Source organism: Bubalus kerabau, chromosome 1 (assembly GCF_029407905.1).
Source record: "Bubalus kerabau isolate K-KA32 ecotype Philippines breed swamp buffalo chromosome 1, PCC_UOA_SB_1v2, whole genome shotgun sequence".
Lineage (NCBI taxonomy): Eukaryota > Metazoa > Chordata > Mammalia > Artiodactyla > Bovidae > Bubalus > Bubalus kerabau.
The window spans coordinates 12,217,284-12,237,526 of record NC_073624.1 but is presented as its reverse complement, the minus strand read 5'-3'; the positions used below and the strand labels follow the sequence as shown (position 1 = coordinate 12,237,526).

Genomic DNA, 20,243 nt, shown 5'->3' with positions numbered 1-20,243 from the left:
AAGATTAAAATTCACATATCTGGTTTTGGCTTTTATATTATACTTTGACTTAATTGAGTATATATGGGGACAGATGTGAACTGAGATACCAGGTGAAACTGTGTGTGTATTTTGCTAAAATCATATTTCCATGGCTGACAGTGGGATGTGGTTCTCCTTATTGGAATGCAGTCATATAATTTGGGGAAAGTGTAGGGTGATCTGTTTCTCTTTAGGATTTCTTATGCCTGAGAAAACCGGTATGTTTTATTTTTAAGAAGTGTCATTTACTAGTCATTACTATGATATCTTTGTTGAGTCTACTGGGGTATTCCCCCCCCCCTCCCTTTTTTTTTAAATTACTAAAGTCAGATAAGTATGTCAGTCTGTTAGGTCAACTTTAATACTGAAATGAAAAGCAAAGATTCTTAAAGCAACAACTGTTCTTTTTCTATGCTACATTTATGCTTTTAGAAACAGTATAAGAGCTATTAAATGTGTTTTGCACATACTATGACAAAACGTTGATGGAGAAAGATGAGGGAGTGAAGTATTTTGGCTAATCAAATAACAAGCAGTGTATTGATTATGGATTTTCAGACATACAATGTAATAAAGTAAATTAAGCATAAAGGTTATGTGTAATACAGTTTATTTCTATGACTTGCTTTTTCAAAATGTGAGCCTTTGGGGTGCTGGCTCATTCATTTATTCATTCAACAGTTATTTTTTGAGTATGGTTCTGGGTGAATTTTTTAGCCATTGGGAATATAGTAGTGAACAACACTGACTAAAATTCTCACCTTCATAGAACTTACCTTCTGGATACCTTCTGGGGAAATGAAGAGGAACTCAGCAAAGGAGATTAATAAGAGGCCATTGAGGTAGAAGGAAAACCAGGAGAGTATGATGTACTGGAAATGAAGGAAAGGAAGGTTTCAAGGAGGAGGGAATGATCAACTGTGCCATTGTTTAAAGATGTGTCAGACTGTTGGGCAGGAAAGAATTCTGCCTGATGTCTAATAACAGAGAGATGACTAAATGCTTTTTAGTGTGAGATGGAGGCAAATGTAAGAATCAGTTTTTTACTTCCTTGGATTGATTTAAAATAAGTATATGTATAAATATATATATTTAAATTATATATAAATCATATTTTATGATTTACATGTGATAAATCATATATAAATATATATTTAAAAATCGTATACAATATATATTTAAATATATATATATTTCATACTTTATTCTTTTCAGAACAAAATATGCAGCCTGGGAGTTTATACTTGTACTAAGGAGAGGGCTTCCCTGTGGCTCAGCTGGTAAAGAATCTGCCTGCAATGGGGGAGACCTGAGTTCTATCCCTGGGTAGGGAAGATCCCCTGGAGAAGGGCAAGGCTACTCACTCCAGTATTCTGGCCTGGAGAGTTTCATGGACTGTATAGTTCATGGGGTCACAGAGAGTCGGACACGAGTGAGCAACCTTCACTTTGAGGAGAGGTATGATGTTATTGTTATTGATCATATATACACTTATTTTTTTAAACACATGTATCAAATCAGAAGTTATGAAAATACACAGGGAAAAAAATAAGTCTCTTCTCCATTCTGTTGTTCCTGAAGGCAGACACTGTTTTCAGTTTTTTGTTTTTCCTAACCAGTGAAATTTTGTGCAATAATATGGCATTAAGCTATTTTAAAATTGCATAAAAATAACAAGTATTTTATCCTCTAGGTATTTTTTTCACAGGCTTTTTGTTTTTATAATTGAAGTCTTAACTACCCACAGACCTTTTTTTTTTAAAGTAATGGCTTTATTGAGGGATAATCCACATATCATACAATTCACCCATTAAAGTGTATAGTTAAGTTTTTTTGGGGGGTACATTCATCACCACGATCAATTTTAGAACATTTTTCATCCTCTCCAAAAGAAGTCCCAAACCCATTAGCGGTCATTCCCTGATGTTTGGTTTTTAAGTATTGTTTTGCATAGTATGTGGGAAAAATGTTTGTGAATTACTTTATTTCCAGTTAAATGGCAGTGAAGCCATTTAGTGTTTACTTTTAATATTCTCTTTTTAAAAGCAATTTTTTTAGTATCTATTTACTTGGTTGCAGGTCTTTTAGTTGTGGCAGATGGGATCTTGTTCCCAGAACAGGGATCGAACCTCAGCAAGGAGTTTCGTTATAGTGGGAAAAGAGGAAAAGTTAACAGGCTTTTGTGGTCTGCTATGTTAAGTGCTTCGATAAGTGACATACAGGGTTCTACATCAGTTTATAGGATGGATCCCTAATAGGATTGCAGGCAGATCTAAGATGAGATCTCTTAAGGATAAGTGCGATTTGGCTAGATGAAAAGGATGCACGCCGAGGAAACAACGTGTGCAGGACCCAAAGGCAAGAATGCGATCAGGCAGGTGAGTGATATGAAGATGGTTTGACCTGGCGGCAGTGTTGAGTGGTGTGGGTATCACTTCTCCTTTCTGTGAAAAGGTGTGCTGTCTTAAAAAAGCAAAATAATTACAGTATTAATTTGCTTAAACTGTGGATTGCTGTCACTTCTTAGCTATAGAACTTTGGGTGAGTTACTTTATTGTCTAAAACTCAGTTAATTTTCTCATCTGTAGTCCTATCCAGTGTGATTGTTGTGAAGAATAAATGAGATAGTGCTCATAAAGCTTGAAATATAGTGAGTACTCTAAATCCAGCTGCCCTGATGATGACATTGGGGTGGTGGTTTTGATGATGTCGTGACAATGATCCTGAAAAATGGAATTCCTTAGGGTATTTTGGAGCCTCACAGAGTGCTTGGGAGACTGGAAAATGACCTGTCATTTAAATTTTTTTTTTCTGAGAAGAAGGAAGTGACTGCCCAAAGCTTGAGACCACCACTGTTCCGCGGAACTTTGTGTGATGGTAGGAATGTTCTCTGATTCACCATCAAATACAGTAGCCACTAGTCACACGTGCCTTTCTTTTTTAAAGATTATTTGGTGTGGACCATTTTTAAAGTCTTCATTGAATTTATTACAACATTGCTTCTGTTTTTTATGTTTTGGTTTTTTGGCCCCGAGGCACGTAGGATCTTAGTTTCCCCAACAGGAATAGAACCTGTATCCTCTGTATTGCAGGGCGAAGTCTTAACCACTGAACCAGCAGGAAAGTCCCCTCATGGGCCTTTTGAACTCTTGAAATGTGGTTAGTGTGACTGACAGGCTGTATTGTTAATTATATTACAAGTAATTTAAATAGCTACTGTGACTATTGGCCACTATACTGGGCAGCACAGTTAGACACTTAAAGATTGAGGAATCTCATATTGAATTGTGGCAGTATTATAGAGTCGATAATTTTTAAAAGTTAAAAAAGTAGTTTTAGAAGCCTCACCAGGGGGTGGATTACAGCATGGGTTTACTAGGTCACATCAGAAAATAACGCTGTAGTTTCCTAGAATTGACATGGCTCCTAGACAGATAAAGGAAATGTAGTAGTTGTAATGTGTCTAGACTTCAGCTAGATCTTTTCGTGTTGTCTTTGTGGGAAATATGAAAAATTATGTTGTAGATTTCATGAGAATAGGGACTATGTCACATGTTCTCTACTGAGCAAATAATAGATGCTTACTAAATATTTGATGGCTGAATGGATAATGGTACAATTAAGTGAAGTCACAACTGGCTGTCAATGGCCCTCCCCAGAGAATAGAGAGTTGCTCACTCAAGATGATGGATTAGGGGAGCTGGTGTTAGATGGACACCTCATCCGTGTGTGTAGTGTTGGAATGACCCAGGAGCAGTGGCACAGGAAGTAGTGGCCATGAGAACCAGTGGCCCGCCTACCCTCACTGAGCGTGGAGGATGTCTAGGTCATCACTAGCTGCTGGTGAAGAGGCGGGGGCGGAGGAGACTGTGTTGCTGAGTAGCATGGAAGTCAGACTCACACGATTTTTATACGAGGGTTCAGAAATAGTGGTCTGGAGGTGGCAGTGGAAGAAAGGAGGGTACCAGCCTCGTTTCCCAGGAGGGGGCGTGGCATGTAAGCGTCTTCACAGCCTCCACTTGAGGGGACTGCATGGGAAGAGCATCCTGGAAGAGCCGGTTCTCCGCGAAGGCAGAGGTACTGGGCACCTTGAGAGGAGTTCTTTGGTAATAGAGTGAAGTTCCTTGCGAGTGTATTTCCCCACCCGAGTGGCTTCTTTTTTTTTTTTTTTTTATCATCACTTAAACTTTAAGAGAAGCCTCTCTCATCTTAACAGATTCTTCAGCTCATACTTTCTCTGTCTCTTGCTTTAAGTTGACTTTTGCTCTTTGCTTTACAGCCAGACTTTGTTGAGAGAGTTGTTTACGTTTGCTTTACGTTTCCATTTCTTGGCCTGCAGTTTTTCTTCTCTATTTCTGTCTGGCTTCTGTCTCCAGAGTTTCACTGAAACTGTGTTGCTTGGATTACCAATGTCTTTCTTTAAATGCCCTGGCTGTTTTTCTATCCATTTATTTAATCTCTTAGCAGCCATATTAATAGTCCTTTGGTATGCAATAAATTACCCCCAAACTTAACTTAAAACAACAAACATTTACTGTTTCATAATTTCTTTGGGTCAGGCATCTGGGTTTCGTGTGTCTGATTCAGGGTCACTCAGGAGGCTGCAATCAGATGTTGGCTAGGACTGGTGATCTCAGCACTCCACTTGGGGGAGGGTCTGCTTCCACCTCAGTTGTGTGACTGTTGGCTGGCCTGAGGTCCTTGCTGGCTGTTTGATGGAGAAGTCCGTCTCTGCCATTTGGGTCTCTGCGTAACCTCACTCTAGCAACATGGTACCAGTCTCTCCTTGATGGAGGGGTCTGTGGAGGAGGAGGGAGTCCTTCTTTTTGTAACCTAACCTGGGAAGTGACATTGTATCACTTCTGCGGTATCCTGTTCACTGGAATGGAGTCCTAGGTCCGGCACAGGCAAGCGAAGATTACACAATAGCAAGAAACTCAAAGGTAGATGTCATTCAGAGCCATTTTCAGGATTGCCTACTACAGCCGCCTTTGACACAGTTCACTTCTCCTCCTCTGGTAGAACTCTCACTTTTTTCAGGGTCTTTAGATCACACTTCTGTTTTCCTTTCTGGTTCTCTGGGCTCTCTTTCCAGTCATCTTTGTTGAACCTTTTTCTCACAGTCATTAAATGTTTGAATTTCTCTGGGTGATCTCATCACCTATTCATTTCTCATCTGTGTGCCGAGTATTTGTGTTGCTGTCTTCAGCTTTACCTTTCTCTTGTGTCAAAGAGCTGTTGTCCAGTGTTGCCACTCGAACGCCCCTTATACTCAGCAGATCCCAAACTAAACGTGTGTGATTCCTGCTCTTCTCTGGGGTTCCTTCATTTGTTAAATGACACTACCAGAAATATGTGTAGTGTTTGTTACCTTGCGGCATGTGGGATCTTAGTTCCCCAACCAGGGATTGAACCCACATCCCGTGCATCAGAAGGTGGATTCTTAACCACTGCACCGCCAGTAAGTGTAAGTAAGTGTTACTGACTTAGTCATGTCTGAATCTTCACGACCCCGTGGACCGCAGCCCATCAGGCTCCTCCGTTCCATGGAATTCTCCAGGCAAGAATACTGGAGTGGGTTGCCATGCCCTCCTCCAGGAGAGCTTCCTGACCCGGGGATCGAATCCACATCTCCTGCATTGCAGGTAGATTCTTTACTGTCTGAGCCACCAGGGAAGCCTCTACTGGATTGCCAGGGAAGCCCCTAATGGTGTCTTTTGAGGAACAAGATTCTTAATTTTAGTGTGATCCAGTTAGTGTTTATGTGGTTAGTGCTTTTTAAAAAAAAATTTTTTTTTTAATGTGGATCATTTTTAAATTCTTTATTGAATTTGTTACAATACCATTTCTGTTTTATGTTTTGGTTTTCTGGCCACAAGGCATGTGGGGTCGTAGCTCCCCAACCAGAGATTGAACCATGCACCCTCTGCCCTGGAAGCAAAGTCTTAACCAGTGGACCGCCAGGGGAACCCCTGGTTAGTGCTTTCCCTGTGTAAAAAATCTTTCCCTACCCCATGGTCCTGAAGTTACTCTTTTGTTATTTTCTTGGAAGCGTTGTTATACCTTTCCCATATAGCTCCGTGATCTGCCTATAATTGATTTTTGCATATGCTTTAAGGTTTATTTTTGTTTTTCCAATATGGTTCCTGATATTCTCAGCATCATTTATCGACAGTTCCTTCCTTTTTCAACTGCATTGTACTAATTCGAGGTTCTGTTCCGTTCCACTCGTTTCTCTGTCTTGGTCCAGTGCCAGACTTAGTTACTGTAGTTTTATAGTATGTCTTCATGCCTGTTAAAGTGTTCCCACCTTGTTTTTTCCCAAGAATGTCTTGACAGTCATTGTCAGTGATGATCATGGTCAGTGATCAGTAATGGTATCAACATAGGGACAGATGTAGACATCAATGGAAGTGAGTAGAGAGTCCAAGTATAGACACCTATTTGTAGTTAATTTTCAACAAAGGTGGGAGGGTAATTCAGTGGAGGAAAGGATAGTCTTTTTTTTGGTTGTCTATCTTTTTTAAACATTGGAGTATAGTTGTGTTGCAGCGTTGTGTTGTTTTCTGGTGTACAGCCAAGTGAGTCACCTCTACGATGGGCTTTGTCAGTCACGTTAGGGTCTAGAGTTTGACCTTGGGGCAGTGGCAGGACTTTGGGGACTTTTGAGTAAAGGAAATAACAAACTTTATTTACATTTTACAAAGAGTGGGTCGGAGGAGGCTAAGTGAAGAGGCCGATTAAGAGGCTGGGCCTTAATCTTGTTAAAGTCTGAAACAGAAAGTAGCGACAGTGAGGATAGAGAAGCATCTGGAATTGAAAGCTTTAAAGAACACAGGACTGGCTGAGTGTGTGTACGTATGTACGTGTACGTACATGCACTTTTGTGGGAGAAAGGGCGGTTGGTGTGGAGGGAGGAGGCAGGTGACGCCCAGACTTTTGGACGGAGCAGATAGGTTAGCAGCAGTGCTGCCTTAACGCAGTAGTCACAATACATGGGTATTTACATTTAAACTGATTTAAATGAATTAAGATTTGAAGTTTAGTTCTTCAGTCACACTAGCTGTATCTCATGTGGCCAGTAGCCAAATGGGAGTCATGATGTCTGTTATCAGACAGTACAGATAGAGAATATTCTCATTGTCACAGAAAGGTCTGCTGCATAATTCTGGTCGGCAGTTTTGGGTAGCAACTAGCTCTTCCCCCAGAGGAAAGTCAAATAATAGGTGGTGTTCTCCAGTCTTCGAAGAGCTCTGGCTCCAGAGTACCCTAAGGGATTCTGTGAGTCAGACACAATTACCACCACCACCATCATCCAGTCATTTCGAGATACACCACACTTTCATGATCAGATAAGGTGCTGTTGGACAGCGCTGAGCCAGAGGGATGGTGATGCAGTTCAGTGGGCTGTTGATGACTGGTGGCGCAGCAGGAACCTCTGGGAAGACTGCTGTCCAGTAGACAATCATGTGAGCCACTGATGTGATTAAAATTTGAGTAGTCACATTACAGAGTTAAAAAATAATGGTTAGAGTTCATAATCTTATAATGTATTTTATTTAACCCAGTGCATCCAAAATACCATTTTCAACACGTTGAAATATGAAACATACCATATTTAAAATGGGCAACTTTACATTATTTCTTCATACTGAGTATTTAAAATCAATTGCATACTTTTATAGCATAAATTAATTCAGATGCTGTGATTTATCAGAAATACTTGATCTGTACTTAGAGTTCATAACATCTACAGTTGGAAAAGTAGATTCACATGCCCAGCTCATTCCAAACATGCTTAAAAGTTTTCCAGTAATTACCAGGTTTTTAAATTTAACTTTTAATTAACAATGAAATAACAAATGCAGTTCCTCAGTCTCACTAGCTCTTTTCAAGTAAACAGCCATGAGTGGCTAGTGGCCACTATATTGGACAGTGCAACTCTGGAACGACCAGGGACATTCACTAGATAGTTGGAAATTCAGGCCTGGAGCTCAGAAGAGAGGTGCAGGGACAGACAGGTGGATGGTGGGGACTGTGAGGGATGTGGAAATGAAAAAACAAGCTTGATTTTGGACAAACCAATATTAAGTTCTCTGTGTTAGTTGCTCGGTTGTGTCCAACTCTTTGCAACTGCATAGACTGTAGCCTGCCAGGCTTCTCCATCCACGGGATTTTCCAGGTAAGAATCCTGGAGCGGGTTGCCATTTCCTTCTCTAAGATCTTCCCGACCCAGGGATCCAACCCAGGGCTCCTGCATTGAAGGCGGACTCTTTACCAGCTGAGCTGCCAGGGAAGCCCTAGTTCTTGGTACTCCCTTAAAAAAAAATCTGTGAGTCTGTCTGTGAGAGTAAGGCAGTCGATGAGTGTGCAGAATATTGCAGTGGTTGAGTCAGGTGTGTCATCTTGGGCAACTCAGCCTTTCTGAGCCTTAGTTTCCTCGTCTAGAAATGGGATGATACAGTCTCTGCCTCCAAGGTTTCCTGGGAGTGTTAAAGGGAGTCTTCGTGGCAGGTATTAACCATGTATAGTGCTGCGTCTCCTCACTTCTTAGTTGACGTTTCTTGTGGAGTGTGATCATGTGCTCAGTCGTGTCCGACTCTGCGACCCCCATGGACTGTAGCCCGTCAGGCTCCTCTCTTTAATACTCTATTCTTTACAGTTTGAAACTCTATTCGTTTTTTAGGGGAAAAACGTATTTTAATTATGCACATTGTTGTGAGCTGAATCCCAATTTGTGAAGCTTTAAGTTATGAAGAAAAGTATATCTTAAAGTAAAGGAAATATACTTATTATTCACATGGATGAATGCTCATTATGGTGTACACTTTATGTTAAATGCTTTGTATGATGCCGTGAAAAGTTTTTTCCCTAATGTGCGATGTAACATGGGATTTCTTTTGTAAAGTTTCACTTAAGTAGAATTTGTAATAGAAAATCTGTTTTAATTCTGGAACTTTGAAATGTATCATCGTCTCATTCTTTTTCTTAGTTATTCCAGGAGCCACTGTATTGTGCTTGAATCTCTTTGGGTATTTTTAAAATTATGATTTCATTGTATTCTGGGCTAAATCTATAGAGTCTCTAATTCTACATTTGGATATAAACATGTAAAAAATTATGATGAAAAAATCCCCATGTAATTCATGGTATTCAGAGAATCATGGTAACCAAGAGGAGAAAAATGGACTCTACTAGGTCAAAGAGGAAGGAACTGTGATTTTCTTAACGGCTCTGCAGATTTCTCCAGGTCTGTCCCTCAGCTCCCAGCTTGCCTATTATATCTGTCACTGCACTGTTTCTCAAGTGTGTTGGATAAGATGACAAACATTTTTACAATACCCCCATGCGCTACAGACCTACCGTGTGCTGGAAAATCTTGCTGTCTTTTTCATATCATGCCCTCTGTACTCCCTTACATCTGATGTTAGGCATCTTGCATCTGTGTTGTTGTAAATAATGAAAAATTTTAATGATGCATTTTGGACCAACAGATAGATTTGCTGTTACGGGCTAACCGCATTTTGTGGTGGCAGCTGAAAGTGCTGTATGGGATGGGTTTTTGAGCCCAGGTCCCAAAGGAAGAAATGCTCACCCTAAATGAGAGTGGCCTTTCCCTTTCGTTTCTGTTTAAATATTTTGAACATTTTTTTCCTTTTAAAAAAGCCCTATATGCCCATTTGGAAAAATTTGACAACTGTTAGGAAGAAGGCTAACAGATTTCCTACCATTCTTTGTGATGAGCTTATCTGTATACAGTTGACCCTTGAACCAACGGGGGTGGATATAAGGGGCTCTGACCCTCCCTGCAGTCGAGAATCTGTATATAACTTATAGCTGGTCCTCTGTAACAGAGGTTGTTCCGAGTCCACAGATTCAGCCATCTGTGTATTGTGTAATACTGTAGGATTTACCATTGAAAAAAAAAATCCACGTATAATCTGACGTGTGAGGTTCAAACCTGTTGAGTTCATGGATAAACTGTATTTGCAAAATGGAGAGTATATGTGAAAATGTAGGTCCACTTTCATTTTCTGTATTATAAACATTTTTCATATAAGACATTGGTTATAAATGTGTTTTGCAGATGGAATGTAATCATAAAGATTTCACTTAAACGTTTCCCAATTGAATAAGTGCTAATAAAGCTGGTATATCATAATGTAGTGGTTTTTTCTACATTTTGGATCATTTAAGTAGATAGGGTTTCCTGATTTTGGAATTACTGGATCAAAAGATGAATGTTTTTAAGACGCTTGACCATTTTCAAACTTACTGCTTCCCAAATGCTCTTATTTTTTGAGGATGAAAGCAAGCACTTAGAATACAAATGCTTTTATTATTTTAAGGAAGACAATAAAACATAGGGTACTAACAGTTTTTCACCTAAACTTTTTTTTTTTTTAGTTTTTCACCTAAACTTTTAAATTTATGAAATGTTTCTTTTCAGACATGCAAAAAGATTGAGTTGTCTAATTAATAAATACCTGTGTACTCACCACCTAGATTAATGTATAATTATATAGTTAAAAACTTTGTGCTTAGTTCTCCCTGGTTATAAATGTGTTTTTACCAACAATGATGTGACTGTTTAACCTTATCCCATAACACAGGTCTATATCCAAGACCTTTTGGGCCAGAATTCAGAATTTCTTAGGTTTCAGAAAGGTGATCAGCTGCATCTACTGTGTATTATCTAACTTTCCAAGCAAGGTCAGGGGGCACCCTCCAGTTCCTTCATCAAACATATTCAGTTCTGTTGAGTCGCTCAGTCGTGTCCGACTCTTTGCAACCCCATGAATTGCAGCACACTAGGCCTCCCTGTCCATCACCAACTTCCGGAGTTCACTCAAACTCACGTTCATCGAGTCGGTGATGCCATCCAGCCATTTCATCCTCTGTCCTCCCCTTCTCCTCCTGCCCCCAATCCCTCCCAGCATCAGAGTCTTTTCCAATGAGTCAACTCTTTGCATGAGGTGGCCAAAGTACTGGAGTTTCAGCTTTAGCATCATTCCTTCCAAAGAACACCCAGGACCAATCTCCTTTAGGAGGGACTGGTTGGATCTCCTTGTAGTCCAAGGGACCCTCAAGAGTCTTCTCCAACACCACAGTTCAAAAGCGTCAATTCTTCGGCGCTCAGCTTTCTTCACAGTCCAACTCTCACATCCATACGTGACTACTGGAAAAACCATAGCCTTGACTAGACGGACCTTTGTTGGCAAAGCGATGTCTTTGCTTTTGAATATGCTATCAAGGTTGGTCATAACTTTCCTTCCAAGGAGTAAGCGTCTTTTAATTTCATGGTTGCAGTCACCATCTGCAGTGATTTTGGAGCCCAAAAAATAAAGTCTGACACTGTTTCCCCCGTTTCCCCATCTATTTGCCATGAAGTGATGGGACCAGATGCCATGATCTTCGTTTTCTGAATGTTGAGCTTTAAGCCAACTTTTTCACTCTCCTCTTTCACTTTCATCAAGAGGCTTTTTAGTTCCTCTTCACTTTCTGCCATAAGGGTAGTGTCATCTGCACATCTGAGGTTATTGATATTTCTCCCAGCAATCTTGATTCCAGCTTGTGTTTCTTCCAGCCCAGCGTTTCTCATGATGTACTCTGCATATAAGTTAAATAAGCAGGGTGACAGTATACAGCCTTGACGTACTCCTTTTCCTGTTTGGAACCAGTCTGTTGTTCCATGTCCAGTTCTAACTGTTGCTTCCTGACCTGCATATAGGTTTCTCAAGAGGCAGGTCAGGTGGTCTGGTATTCCCATCTCTTTCAGAATTTTCCACAGTTTATTGTGATCCACACAGTCAAAGGCTTTGTCTTTGATGTCAGTTCAGGTATAATTTTTGTCATGAAATTATTTACAGAATTTGGTGGTTTTCAGAATTGAGATGCATGGTCGTGAACATGTGTGTCTCTCCAGTATACTTGTTCAGTGTGATCAGTCTGGTAGTATTTGTTGAATGGATCGTAACATAGTAGGAGATGTGCTTTAAAATGGAAGGTAACTACCATCCAAACAGTTTAGTATTTTAGGATTTGTAGAAATCAAATAGCATTGAGGACTGGAGTCATTGGGGAAGGCTACACAACCTAGAATTTGGCTCTTTGGACCTAAGTGAGTAGCTCAGGTCGCTCATTTAAGTAGAGAACAACCATGATTAATTACATTGTGTTTACTCCAAGTATCTGCTTGACAAGATACTTGTCATAGTGAGATCTTTGATAGACCTTACAATTAGCTTAACTGATTGATAAGAATTACTAAAAGCCACCATTAAGCTGATCGTAACTGAGTCACTCAGCCTTCTCACCATTCCATAAAAAAGAGTGGAGTGACGCCTGTGGCGGGTGTGGTGATGGCTGCTGTTAGCAAAGGTCTTCTCTTCCTGTTGGCGTGTCATCACAACATGCCCCAGCCTCGCAGGTCTGTAATTTTTGGTCTCCAGGAGGATCAGATCAAGATCATACAGCCTGATGTCTGGTGTTAGCAGAACTGTTAGGCCCCATGCTGGGGGTGGAAGCAGAGACATCTGTGCTTCTTTAACTTGTGGGGCTGTCTTTAACCTCTTACTCATCACAGAGACCTTGTCAGCTTAGGGCCTAGCCCATTAATTACCATATTATAGTGTTGAATGGTCGAGGGCCTTATTGAAGCCCTTAGTTGTGGTAAGACTGAGTAAAAGTAATACATGCTTTCTGTTAAAACAATTGAAAAAGAAAAGAAAAAAATAAATGCATGTGTACAGGGGAAGAGTGGCTCTATTTGACCTTTGAGAAATAGCTCCTTGCCATCCAAATCATTGCTGTGTATATGCGAACATACATGGCTCCTTTTGTCTGCTGTTGGGATTGTATTTTACAATTCTTCTGTAACATGCTCCCTACCCTCCACTTCACACTACATCATAGATGTCTTTATAGAAATTGTCAAATACAGAGATTTACTTATATGGTTTTTTTTTCTTCACAGCAGTATTTTATAGTGTGGCGATAGGATAATTTAACTAGTCTCTTGGTTGTAGAAATTTAAGTTCTGTCTTTTTGCTGGTACAAAATAATACACTAATTGAACATCACTGCACTTGTATCCTTAAACTTGTGAAATATGTTTTGCAGAGAATAACTTTAAAAGCAAGACCTCCAGAGGGTATGCACATTTAAAATTTGATAGGTTCCACCAAATTGTACTAGAATTGGATTTTAGAATTTTGGTCTATTGTTAGTCTTTTAATAAAGGGCTTAATATAGCAGCACATTTCTTGTCCCTAGTGACATTTTTAACCCTTGAACAAATTGAACAGAATCTTAAAAGTTGCGGAGGAGGAATAAATTAATTTGGGATTAACATATACACACTAGTATATATAAAATAGATAATCAACGAGGACCAACTGTATAGCCCAGGAACTCAATATTTTGTAATAACCTGGAAGGGAAAAGAATCTGAAAAAGAGTATGTGTGTGTAACTGAATCACTGTGCTGTACATGTGAAACTAACAACATTGTAAATTGGCTATGCATCATTTAAAAAAATGTTGAAATACGGCCTTTTAAAATACTCTACTCATTTTCTGATAGTTGATGCTACTTAGTAATAGTGTAACTCATCACAGCAGGTGGGACTAGTAATTTTGAGATTTGGGTCAGATTCCATACGTAAAGCTTAACTAGCCAACAGGCGATGTGTTTTCTAGTTCCCCTTATAAATATCTGCTAGCACATGGGTGTCAGCCTTTCCAGCTGTCATTAACTGAAAGTAGGTTACTGTGTTGTGTTAGAGGGTTTTCTGCCCTCCTTTGATTTATGAGTACTTGGTGCTCCTCTGGGGACTCAGAACGTGGAGCGCTGTTACTATCCTTTCATCTGCAAGGAGAGGGTGAGGGCGGCTGTGATGCCCGCACTGTTTGCAGGAAGAGTGAGCATGGAAGGCCAGCACACGACCATCGTGTGTGTTTGTGTTGTACTCTTAGGCCGCTGGTTGGACTCCAGGATTCTCAGTGGGTATGTATTTGTATGTGGGCTGGAGCTGGGCTTGAGGGGTGGGTGTTCTTTCTCAGCATGTATATAGATTTTTGAACCAATGCCTTTCTTGTAGGGATCCTGGAATTTTCCAGTATTCTCTTTATGGTTTTCCTGACCTAGATGACAAGCTTCGTGGTATGAATATATAGTAGTGGCCAGGTCTGAACTCTGTTTTGTTGCTGCTGTTTTAAGAACTCACAGAAATATAGTAGCGACTATGAGAAGTAGGATTTAAAATATTAAGAAAAACCTTAGATGACAAAGAATCGGCCTCTTGTACCTTCATGTTCTGCTTTGTCTCAGCAGCATTTATTTCCCTTATTCCTTTTGGGGTATCAGAGTGGATTATTCTCACTATCACTGCTTCTTTATGGCCATCTATATATTCTGGTTAAGGGAGAGAAAAAGCACTTTTATTCTTAGCAGTTAGATGGACGTTTTTTAGAAAGAACTGTACGAAAGAGCTAAGGGAGGAAAACTCAAATCCCCATGTGTAGAAGGGTTTTTAGAATAGAAATGAATTATTAAAAGCAATAAAATTTGTAAAAATTTTATAATTATAGAAGCAGGATACCACATTTTTTATTCTGATTTAACCTTTAGTTGCCATTTGCTTAATTGAGAGATCTCATGAGATATGAAGACCCAGCATAGCCCCAAAATAAATAAATAAGTGACTCTTCATTGTTTTAAAAATTAAGTTCATTCTTTCAGATCTTGATGTTTGTGATTTTCAGGGCATAATATGAGAGGACAAAAATACATCACAGTGCAGACAGAGAAGAAGGTTGTCAGTTTATGGAATTTGGTTAAAATTAAAAATGAAATTTGTTAATATGAAGGAAATGACAAGTTTCCTTTACAGTTGTCTTAATTGCTTTTATTTGCTGTTTTCATAAACTCATTTCAAGATCACCACCACCTCCTGAATGTACAAGAACTATGTTAATGAATTTTAATAGAATTTAGGTTAACCTGTGGAGTTAGCAGACACTTTTGCTTACTTGTTTTAGGCACGGCACTGGGTTTTGGAAATAAGGCACTCCTTTGCCTGTAAGGAAAGTAGTTAATTAACTAAAACATAGTAAATGTATTGTTTTAAAAGCCCTTGGTACTTTAAGAGCGGTGCCTAAATTAGACAGGCGTTTAAGGGTTTGTGCAGGATTGTGATTACTAAGCTTAGTTTGGAAGAATGAGTTGTAAGAAGCTAGTTGATGGGGAAGAAGCAGCTCATGAAAACAAAAGAGAGGATGGTATTTCAGGAAATCGCAGGTATCTGAGAATGGTTGTCACATGGAAAAGGAGAGTGGTTAAGAAGTGACCCATCTTTAGAGAGGCAGGGAGGGCCCAGATCGTGAAACGTTTTGTCTGCAGTGCCAAGGAGTTTAGATTCTTATTTTGGGATGCCATCACAGGAAGTATGTAGGTGTGTGTGATCATGTCATATTTAAATTTTAGAGCAGTGGTTCCTAGTTGTTGTTGTTTTTTTTTGGTTCCAGCATCTGTTTGCACTCTTATAAATTATGCAGACTCTAAATAGCTTTTTTTATGTGGGCTGTATCCGTTACTGTTTACCATATTAGACAGTAAAACTGAGAAAATTTAAAAGCATAGGACTGCACATTCCATTGGCCATCACGGAGCCTCTGGAAAGCACTACTATACCTTTGTGAGAATGCACAATGAAAAAGCAAGTGATGCGGTGTGAAAACAGTTCTGCACTCACGCATCTCCTGTTTGGGCCCCTCTGCGTCACCTTGTGGGCTTGAAGGGAGCAGGGAGTCTGACTCGCTTGGGAATCGTCATGTTAGAGGACCATTCTGGCAGTTGTGAACAACAAGCACTTTAAATTGTGATCCAGTGTGCGCGTGTGTGTTCCCGACACCCCAAACAAGTTTTAGGAAATAATACTGTCTGTGTTAGTTATCTCTTACGTAAAAAGTTATCTAAAAACTTAACTGGATTAAGAAAAAAACACGTCATCTCACAGTTTTTGGAGAAGGAAATGGCACCCCACTCCAGTATTTTTCCTGGGAGATCCTATGGACAGAGGAGCCTGGTGGCTACAATCCATAGGGTCACAAAAGAGTAGGCTACAACTTAGCGACTAAACAACACAGTTGTTATGAAGAACACACTGGGTGGTTCTGGCTTAAGGTGTTTCGTGAGGTTGCAGTTGTCTGAAGGCTTGACTGGAGTTGGAGGGTCCCTTTCCAGGCCTGCTCACATGGCTGTTGGTGCTCTCTGTAGGTTAACTGGAATACCCTTACAGCATGGTGGCTAACTGTCCCCAGAGCCAGAGATCCAAGAGAGTGACCAAGACAGAAGCCGCTGTGTCTTTGAGTGCATTTTGGAAGTGATACATTGTCAGAAGCAAATCCTTTAAGACTGGTGCTACACAGAGGAATTTTGCCTCCCCTCTTGAAGGAAGGAGTAGCAGATGATTTAGGCGGGTACCTTAAAATACCACAGGGTACTTGTCAGGAGGAGGGCGTGTCCTCCATGTGTCTCTTTCCTGCATGCCCTGAGTGCAAGGTCCTGATTGCTCTTCATCTGGGCCATTGTTAGAGGACCATTCTGGCAGTGGTTTACAACAAGAACTTTAACTTGGGATCCAGTGTGTGCATGTGTGTTCATGCGCACACCTGAAACAAAAGTTTCAGGAAACAATACTGTGTTATCTCTTGTATAAAAAGTTATCTAAAGACTTAACTGGATTCAGAAAAAGCATGTCTCAGCATCGTGTTTGCAGCAGGCCACCTTGAGGGGTGAGGTACTGCCTCCCGCTGGGAGAGATCAGGCTTGCTTGCTGTCAGGTGGCGGGCTCCCTGAACTCCGTGCTCCTCTGCGGACACACTGCATGTGTAGTGGCTCCCTGGGCCCCACGGTGCCACCTTGTGGGACTTCGAGTGGGTGGGTGAGATGCTCATAGTGCTGGCTGTGATGTGAGTAGCAAAATTCTTCGTCTCTGACCCAGGAGCCTCGTGTGTGCTGTCTGATGTGTAGAGTGAAGAGGTGTGAAGTAATCACAGCAGATACAGGATAGGGAGCTAACAAAATATTGGATAGGAAGCAAGCTAAGGGGCTCGGAGAACTCTGGGGCCAATTTATCATGGGCTCAAACTGAACAGCTGCACATGTGTTTTTTTTTGTTTTCCAGTAGCAGTCAGGAAGCCAGGTAGGTAATCAGAGAAGGTGTTTCTTTGGATTAATTCAGGGCAGGGGAGTTTGGAATGTGAAAGTATTTTTTTCGAGCTTTTGTAGTATAATTTATGTGCAATACCCTGAACATGTTTAAAGTGTGCAGTTTGAATTTTGACCTGTGTACCCCTGGGAAGCCTCACCCCAGTCAAGATAGTGAACATTTTGTCACCACGGAAGTTTCCTTCTATCCTTCCAAGATGCCTGATCCGTCTTCATGATCCATGGCTCAACCCCCAGCCCCAGGCACATACTGATTTGCTTTCTGGCCTAATAGATTCCTTCTGGAATTTTATATAAATGGGATCATATGGCTTAATTTTTTTTTTCTTGGTCACTTTTTTTTTTTTTAGGTGTGTGTCAGCTGTTTGTTATAAAGTACAAGGATTATTATCTTGTGGTTGTGGATCTGGCATATTTTTAAAAGAAATTCGAATTTTTTAAACACTATCTTCCCTGAAGCTCATATTAGAAAGCCAGAATGAGGCCTTTAGACAGAGCTAGTGGATTTTCTTCTTTTGTGGTGTTACTAGAAATGAATACAATTCTAATAGTAACAAAGACTCCACGTGCAAATGCCGTTTTGGGTCTGAAAGTGGCTTGAAACTCTGGAGTGCACCTGCTCACGTTGAACACTCGACGTGGATTTGTGCTCCTGGATCTCAGCCTCTTTAGTGTGATTTAGTTACTCAACTACAGGACAATAGGGTTTTGCACCAAAGCACAGCTGGGAATTTTTTTTTTTTGAGCGTGACAACTTCAAAGTTCTGGTGGCACGATTCCTGAGACTGAATTACTGCTCTTTGTTAGTTTTCCTGATTCTGTTCTTCTACCCACCATCTTTTAAAGAAGACTTTCTCCTTAATAGAGGGATAAATATGATTATTTAAGCATTACACCCAAGAATACCTAAGGTATGCCTTAAAGTTTAGGTTTAGAGTCCTAGATGAGCAGGACACACTGCTTTGCAACTGGACAGTTGAGATGAGCAGATGACGGCAGATAAGCACAGTGTAATAATTGGGAGCACCCAGGGCTCTAGAATTAGATGCCCTAAATTCAGATCTTGGCCCTACCTTTTAAAAGCTGTGTAACTTTAGATGAGTCACTCAACACCCGTAGGCCTCCCTTTCATCTGTAAAATGGAGATAATGGTAGCACCTGTGTTGTAGGAGGCTTCCCCGGTGGCTCAGTGGTAAAGAATCCACCTGCAAATGCAGGAGACGTGGGTTCAGTCCCTGTGTCGGGAAGATCTGGAGAAGGAAATGGCAACCCACTCCAGTATTCTTGCCTGGGAAATCCCGTGGACAAAGGAGCCTGGCATGCTGCAGTCCATGGGGGCACAAAGAGTCAGACACGACTTAGTGACTAATCAACAACAGCAAAGGGGCTTATAAATATTAAATCTTATAAAATTCTTAGCACAGTGCCTGACATATGGTAAACATTTACTATGCGTTAGCTTTTGTTATCATTTAAGGGGCTCTGGGTAATGAGCAGCTCTCTTGTTTTAAGCAATATTTAGATTACTTTAAAGAGAAAAAACTTTGCAAACCTCTTTGATCTTGAAGATGAATTCACTTGAGCAGTAATATGTAGATTACTGCTTGTCACGTACCCTACAGTCCAGATTTTTGCTTCCTGAGTTAGGTTTCTCCTGGGAAGGAGTTTCCTAACGTTACTAGCAGAGTATTGCAGTGTCTGAACTTGGTGCCCTGTTGCTATTTCTGAGACAAGACTGTGTTTCCTGTCCTGCTTATTGTTACCTCAGGGCTGTCTTTACTGGATCACCAAAGTGGAGATGGGATTGCCAGTGTATTTGCACTTCTGAAGATCTTTAACTCGTTTGAGTTTGGCTGGACTATATAGACACTTTAAAATCTTATTTTTGACCATATGATTTACTTGGATTGTATTTTCAGTTGCATATTAAAATATTATTTAATATGTTGAAGTCTGTTACTTGACTTAAGCCAGTTCTTTGGTAGAATGCTATTAGGAAATGACAGAGATCTAGTTTAGATCTGTATTGTTTTATGTTTAAGAGAAGTGTACAATAGATGGCTATGCTATGTGTGTTGAAATTTTCTTAGTTACTGTACTTTAGAATATGAACATATTTTCCTATTAAAAAATTCAAGTATTTGTGCATTGTGGGGATAAAGCTTTACAAGTGAAGCTAAGAGTCTCCACAGACATTTCCCCCAACCTTAGAATTTCCCCTTGCCTCTAACCACTGATGTTCAGATTTGGCATTTCACATGTAGGAATTCTTTATATATTTTGTATACAAATCTTTATACATCTGTTAGTTTTTTTTTTTTTTCACCAAGAGTTTGGGTTTTCTTTTCATTTTTGGTATACTTTGTCATTTTGACATAATTGAGTGTATTAGTTGTTTTTCTTTATGTATTTTTGCCTTTTGTTTCTTAATTAAGAAGCCCTGCTGCTAAGTCGCTTCAGTCGTGTCCGACTCTGTGTAACCCCATAGATGGCAGCCCCCTACCTTTACTCAAATTCACAGGGATATTCTCTGTGTAAGTTTTCTTACACAGTAAGTTTTCTTCTAGTACTTTTAATAGTTTAAAATTTATATCTCTAATGTACATAGAATTTATTTCTCTGTACTGTGTGAAGTAAAGATGTAACTTATTTTTTTCTCAGGCACCAGTTGTTCAGACTCCATTTATTGAATGATTTATCCTTTTCTTACTGTTTTGAAATGTTACTTTTAGCATGTACTATACGCTCATGTATAATTTAGATTCTATTCTTGGGCCAGTTCTGAACAGTTTTAATCACTATAGCTTTAAAAGGCTTTGAGTCCTTATGAGAAATCCCAGGGTTCAGATGTGGTTTTGGAGTCCAGGTTTTTTCTCCACAATGTCCAGTGGGTGTTATGCAGTGTCCTGTAATCGTGCATGTCATTTTCTCAGTCAAGTGTATGAATAATTACACTAGGTGAGGTACTTACAAGTGATAAGTGACCTCA

At 40.1% G+C, this 20,243-nt stretch overlaps 1 protein-coding gene across 32 annotated transcripts in view; it reads left to right on the top strand.

Moving 5' to 3' along the window:
* Positions 1-20,243, top strand: part of ERC1 (ELKS/RAB6-interacting/CAST family member 1) — a 272,013-nt gene that overhangs the window by 2,520 nt on the left and 249,250 nt on the right. Inside the window, exon 1 of one of the 32 annotated variants that reach the window (XM_055567824.1) lies at positions 2,264-2,399. The exons of the other annotated variants lie outside the window; for them this stretch is intronic. The gene's annotated coding sequence lies outside the window, so the exon portion shown is untranslated. Of the gene's footprint in view, positions 1-2,263; positions 2,400-20,243 lie in introns of those variants that run through there. 32 annotated transcript variants of the gene reach the window in all.